This window comes from Chiloscyllium punctatum, chromosome 6, assembly GCF_047496795.1.
Source record: "Chiloscyllium punctatum isolate Juve2018m chromosome 6, sChiPun1.3, whole genome shotgun sequence".
NCBI lineage: Eukaryota > Metazoa > Chordata > Chondrichthyes > Orectolobiformes > Hemiscylliidae > Chiloscyllium > Chiloscyllium punctatum.
Genome location: NC_092744.1, coordinates 100,889,653 through 100,896,808, shown reverse-complemented (window position 1 = coordinate 100,896,808; position 7,156 = coordinate 100,889,653).

Below are 7,156 nucleotides of genomic sequence, written 5' to 3'. Positions count from 1 at the left end.
TTTGATAGAAATTCATATTTCTTGTGTTACCTTCATTTTTTAGTAAAGAAAGAAAAAAAATTTCTATAATCACTGAATGGCTAATTTTTTATTCAATTCGTAAAGGTAGTTATTATATTTTATTCCACAATTTACCAATTTTAATAAATATCCAATCAACATAACAGCAAAGTATTTTTGAAATATTGAATCATTTTAATTGCTCGTATAACAACATTATCAAGTCATTGTCATGATAATAATTGTGCAATTATTTAAGAAAGTGTTTTGAACAAGTAAAGTGAGACTCACATTTTAAGTTAACCAATTGTTTCTGAGTACCAACACTGCAATATGAAACTTTATTTTCAGGTCAAGTTTCCCAGAATGGAGCCAAGGACTTCCCATCCAACATTAACTATGAATGTCTAATGTTTGCTTATTTGAATGATCTCCGTAATCACAGACTTTAAATTCACAGACCTGCAATTACTTTTCATTGCAATAATTCCTGTTTGTTTGAACATATTCCTCAGTCACATAGAAAAACGAAATTTCTCATTATTTCTAAATTCATTGATCGAATTTTATAATTCATTTGTTGCTCATACCTAATAATTATTCAATCCAGTACGTGCTGTGAATGTGGAATTATGGCTCTTTACATGAATAACTAATATAGTGTGCAATCTCTCATTCATTGTTGATATTAAGTCTTATTTTACTCGCAGAAACATAATTGAATTCAGTTAAATATATTTCACTTTGATGCGAACATTTACTGTATTTCTAATCATCATAAGATTTAAGTATTTTTCATGACACAAAATCATGTAAAATTCCTGCGTTTTGTTAAGTCAAATGAAAATGAATTAACATTTCTGTATTGTTTCATTAAACAATGACAATGCATTTTGAATTTTTCGAAGCTGAGCATTTTTGCAAAGAAGGGATGTTGTCTTCAGCTGAATATTCACATTGAATGACTAATTCACAGTATCTGCTGTTTATTCTCTCCGAGTTTCCAAGCAACCAAATTAACTAATTCTGCTGGTTCTAAATTCCTGGAAAGTATTTGATATTTTTGCAGTCTTAAAGATGAAGAAGTCAATGTGAATTTACTGATTTTTAAAATTGGAAACAGCTTAATTCAAACATTTTAGGCACATAAATTGCTATTCTGCAGTGTTACAAAGATGAAAAGCAAGTCAATTTCATCATCAGTGAAGTAAACAAATGTCACTTCCCGTTATTCATTCGTTAACTAATTCCCAAATTGTAATTAAACAATGCAATTCACCTGAATATTGTTGTGCCCTTTGATCATATTAATTTTCAAATTATTGTTCATTCATGATTTGTCAGGGATTTCTATTTTTTGTTTTCCATTCACCTATTCATATTGAATGTAAGATTGGTACGCTTTGGCAACATCAGAGTGTTCATTTGAAATTTGACTTTGCACGTCTCTCACTTATCTCACTTCTTGTATGGGGGCTGGGCATTGAGAACAGAGGATCAGTAAAGTAATTGAGAATGTGAGTCTTAAGGATGAAGAAGTCGATGTGATTGTATTGCTTTTTTTTAGCTCATTCCCAAATTTGTTGTTATACAATGCAATTCACCTGAATATTGTTGTGTCCTTTGATCATATTAATTTTCTAATTATTGTTCATTCATGATTTGTCAGGGATTTTTATTTTGCACATCTCTCACTTGTTTCACTTCTTGCATGGGGTTGGGCATTGAGAACAGAGGATCAGTGGTTAGCACTTGTGACTTACAGTGTTATGCACTTGGGTTTGATTCCATCCTCGGCCACATGATTGTGTGGAGTTTGCATGTTCTGATTTTCTCCCACAATCCAAAGATGTGCAGATTAGGTAAAATGGCCATGCTAAGCTGCACGGTCTGTTCAGGGATGTGTAGGTTATGTGCATTATTCAGTGATAAATGTCCAGTAATCTGAAAGCAGAATGGTGCTGAGTGGATTATTCTTTAGAACGTCAGTGTAGACTTGTTGGGCCAAATGGCCTTTTCCACACAGTAGGGATTCCATATAATTAGAATTGTGTTTCGCTAAACAAAACTGACAATTTTTTTAAAATGTTGCCTTTAAAACTTATCTTTAACAGGCAATTGTCAATCTTGTAAAATATCTCAATGTTACTGAAATCAATGTTCAAACAAAACACTGCACATAAAGCCACACAAATATCTTCATGACCATCTAATTACCGTTCAGTGGAATAATCACAGTAAATATCTTGCTGTTCCTGAGATCAATCACCACTATCACAGTAAGGATCTGGTTATCATTCCCTCCAATAAATGCAATCGTTGTCCTCTGGTATTTTAGTTCAGGAGTTATACACCATACTGGTTGTTCAAAGCATGGTTATTTTTTATTATGAATGGCAAGGGTTCTAATGGCAAGAGATATTGTTCGATCTGATTTGTTGCATGTTCTCAAACAGGTTTTCACTATAAATATTGCAAAAAATGTGTTAATTTGGTCTTGTTCAACTGCTGATGCGAACATTTTCAGTTCGTGTTCATTAAACATATTTGGAGAAAGTGAGGAAAGCTGTAGCATTGGAAAAGGGCAGGCACATCCAAAGAGCAGGTGTATCAATCTGTCGGGCATTAGGCCATCATCAGAAAAGATTCCTGATGAAGGGCTCATGCCCAAAACGTCGATTCTGCTTCTCCTCGAATGCTGCCTGACCTGCTGTGCTTTTCCGGCACCACTCTCTTTTGACATTAGAAATATTTGACTGAATATTCAGAGATAATACTAAAAGTTGCCTCTGTCAATTAAATTTACTGTGCTTTCTATTCACTGAAGTTTTCATGTTAATTCTTCCTCTTTTTCTTCTTAAATCTGATGCAAATTTCCAAATACGAACACATTTGAATTCACATGAATTATAAATTTGATTTCTCGACAAGAAAACCAGTGAAAGGCGATATAGAATTCTTGAAAAGCCTACACATTTGAATGAAAAAGCAATTCCTTCCAAAAAATGTTTGCACGTCTGAATCTTTCTTTCAATTCAATAATCCTGCAAATAATTTATAATTGTCAGTTGATCTCTCTGAATGAGTACCTAATAAATGTCAATGTAACCAGCTGAAACATTAACATCAGATTGATAACTGGGTGTTAAAGACCTTATTTGAAGTGAACAAATGTTTGGAATTTACTTAAATTCCACCAGAAAACATTCTTGAATCATAATACAAGAAATGAGATATGTGAGAGATGTGCAATCCTTAATTTTAAATGAACGAACTCCAATATTTTCAAAGCATTTCAATCTTACGGTCAAAATGAACAGGTGAATGGAAAAATAAAAACAAGTATCTGACAATTCATAAACTGAACAATTACAAATTCACTTTGATCAAAGGACAGAGTAATATTTAGATGAATCACAACATTTAGTTACAAAGTAGGCAATCAGCTGACTGACAAGTAATAGGTGGTAGAGTTTGTTAGTTTACTGAAGAAGGTATCAACTTTATTTCAAATTTATAGCATGAGAGAACAATGTTTAATGTGTTTCAATTGTTTGGACTTGCCCCTTTGCAACAAAAAAAATCAATCTAATTACTTAGACATCGTAATCTTGAATTCTGTAACATTTTCAAATATTCTCCAGGAACTTATAAGCGACAGAATTAGATACAGGTATCCCCACTATCTGAAAGTAAAGCGTTATTACAAAACCTTACATAATCTGAAAAGGCGTTAGTCAAAGAAGCATTAATTTATATGGGAAACATGTCCCCTTTTTTCGTAAAAGTGAAAATCCTCTTCATATTTCTTTCACTTAGAGAAAACAGGGACAGATGAAAGTCTTTTGTAAAAGCAAAGTGGCTAAAGCGAATTTTCCAACACATATTTCTTGGTAAACTGGTAATCTGATAAGTATCAGATTTTGTGATTATTGATATAATAGATAAAAGCAGATCTAATGTTGGATTGAATAGCAATTCAGTCTGTGCTTAGGTACTCTCTAATCAACATTCAGATAGCTCTTGATATATTTCTGTTGAAGGTCTGATTTGAAACCTTCCCTCAGGTTTGGTAATAGAGACACTACCACAGCTCCATAAGCTCCTTTCATAATGTTCCCACTCAGGACGGCAGGACTGCAATATTGTGTTTCATGTAGTTTCTCAAATGAAAACTAATCAGCCGTTTATTGTTGTAATTTGAATGGGAATTAATTAGGTAGTTTCTGTGTGTAATGGACTGGAAATTAAACAATATTTTACAATAACAATAGAATAAATCAATGATGCTCTTAAATAAACAGGAATCTCATGACAATTCTTTGAAATACAAATTGACAAAACTGCGTGATCATTGCTTGGCACAAGGACTGCACAAAACACTACACAGGACAAACAGGAAGACAGCTAACGATCCATATACACGAACACCAACTAGTCACGAAATGACACGACCAGCTATCCTTAGTAGCCACACACACAGATGACAAGCAACATGAATTCGACTGGGACAACACTATTATTATAGGACAAGCCAAATAGAGAACAGCCAGGGAATTCCTAGAGGCATGGCACTCATCCACAGACTCTATCAACAAACACATCGACCTGGACCCAATATACCGGCCACTACAGCGGACAGCTGGAACTGACAACTGGAAGCAGCAGAGACAGGGCACTATAAATGCCGAGGGAAACGGCACAGAAGTGCTTCACAGGAGGCTCCCAAGCACTGAGGATGTCACCTAGACAGGGGACGAAACGTTTGCAAGACAAATTCCCAGCTCGGCGAACAGAACCACAACAATGAGCACCCGAGCTACAAATCTTCTCCCAAACTTTGAACATCCAGGATTAGTCCTTGTGGGCATTCCTGCAGTAATACAAGACAGCATTCCATGATGAGAGTTAAACCCGGGTGGCAGGAGAGGGAGCCACTGAACATGAGCAGGTTTAGTTCAAACATAGGAGGTTTGTTCAGTCAGTAACAGTGTATTCGACATGGAGGTGAAGTGAGCAGTGAGGGGAAATGTAACAACAAGCTGCCAATGGGTAACTTTCATTGGAACAGGAGGAGGCCATTCAGCCCCTCACCTCTGCTCTGCCATTCATGATGATCATAGCTGATGTGTGACCTAACGTACAACTTTCAAAACCGTCTAATTTCATCAATAAACTCCTCTGAAACACACAAGATGAGTATTGGAAAACTAAACATCTGCAAATGCTGTGAAATCAGAAATTGCTAGAAAAATTCAGTAGGTCTGGCAGCATCTGTGGAGAGTGAACCGTTCGTGTCCAGTGATCAGTCAGGTGACCAGCTGTAGCTGACCATTCTGTTGTTTCTGTAACACTGGAACAGGCTCTGGTGCGAGGGGAATGAGATTGTCAATAACAAACGAGAAAACAGGAGGACGTACTCAATCAGAATTAGGAATTCACTTACCCCTCCCAGTGGGACACCCACCGACACAGTCACACTGCGGAGAGGCCGTTCACCTGCCCCACATATGGGAAGGGATTTACACGATCTTACAACCTGCTGAGGCACCAGAGATGGCACAGTGGAGTTAGACCCTTCACCTGCTCCATGTGTGAGAAAGGATTCAATCAAATCTCTCACCTGCGGAGACATTAGTGCATTCCCACCGGGGAGAGGCAATTCACCTGCTCAGTGTGTGGGAAAGCATTCACTCAGTCCTCTGACCTGCTGAAACACCAGCGAGCTCACTCTGGGGAAAGGTCATTCACTTGTTCCCAGTGTGGGGGGAGTTTCACTCAAATGCAGCACCTGCGGAGTCCCGAGTGAGCCCACACAGGGGAGAGGGGCCATTCAGATGGTCAGTGTGGGAGAGAGGATTCAGTGATTCATCCTGACCCCCTGAAACCCCAGTGAGCCCACACAGGGGGGAGAGGCCATTCAGATGGTCAGTGTGTGAGAGGGGATTCAGTGATTCATCCTGACCCCCTGAGACCCCAGTGAGCCCACACAGGGGGGAGAGGCCATTCAGATGGTCAGTGTGTGAGAGGGGATTCAGTGATTCATCCTGACCCCCTGAGTCCCCAGTGAGCCCACACAGGGGGGAGGGGCCATTCAGATGGTCAGTGTGTGAGAGGGGATTCAGTGATTCATCCTGACCCCCTGAGTCCCCAGTTAGCCCACACAGGGGGGAGAGGACATTCAGATGGTCAGTGTGGGAGAGGGGATTCAGTGATTCATCCTGCCCCCCTGAGACCCCAGTGAGCCCACACAGGGGGGAGAGGACATTCAGATGGTCAGTGTGTGAGAAGGGATTCAGTGATTCATCCTGCCCCCCTGAGACCCCAGTGAGCCCACACAGGGGGGAGAGGACATTCAGATGGTCAGTGTGTGAGAAGGGATTCAGTGATTCATCCTGCCCCACTGAGACCCCAGTGAGCCCACACAGGGGGAGAGGTCATTCAGATGGTCAGGGTGTGAGAGGGGATTCAGTGATTCATCCTGACCCCCTGAGACCCCAGTGAGCCCACACAGGGGGAGAGGACATTCAGATGGTCAGTGTGGGAGAGGGGATTCAGTGATTCATCCTGACCCCCTGAGACCCCAGTGAGCCCACACAGGGGGAGAGGACAATCAGATGGTCAGTGTGGGAGAGGGGATTCAGTGATTCATCCTGACCCCCTGAGTCCCCAGTGAGCCCACAAAAGGGGAGAGGACATTCAGATGGTGAGTGTGGGAGAAGGGATTCAGTGATTCATCCCTCCTGCTGACACCTCAAGGAGCCCACCAGAGGAGAGGCCATTCAGATGATTAGCGTGGGAGAAGGGATTCAGTGATTCATCCTGCCCCCAAGACCCCAGCGGGTTCACTCTGGGTAGGAGCTGTTCACCCCTCTGTGTGACAAGGGATTTGCTGCATCTTCAACACGATTGAGAGCCCAGTGAGTGCTCACAGGGAAGTGGTCACCCCTGCTCCGTGTGGACTGTAGGACTCTGATTCTGATGTTACTGTCCATCAGAGTCAGGAGTGGACCTTGTACCATGATGACACTGCTGGAGTATTGATGTTGTTGTTGTTAATCACATTAACTGGGCTGGAGGTGACTGAACTTACATTGCCACTTTCTGAACCTCAGGATGTCTCTCTGGGCAGTAAATCTCCACAAACAGCAATGTG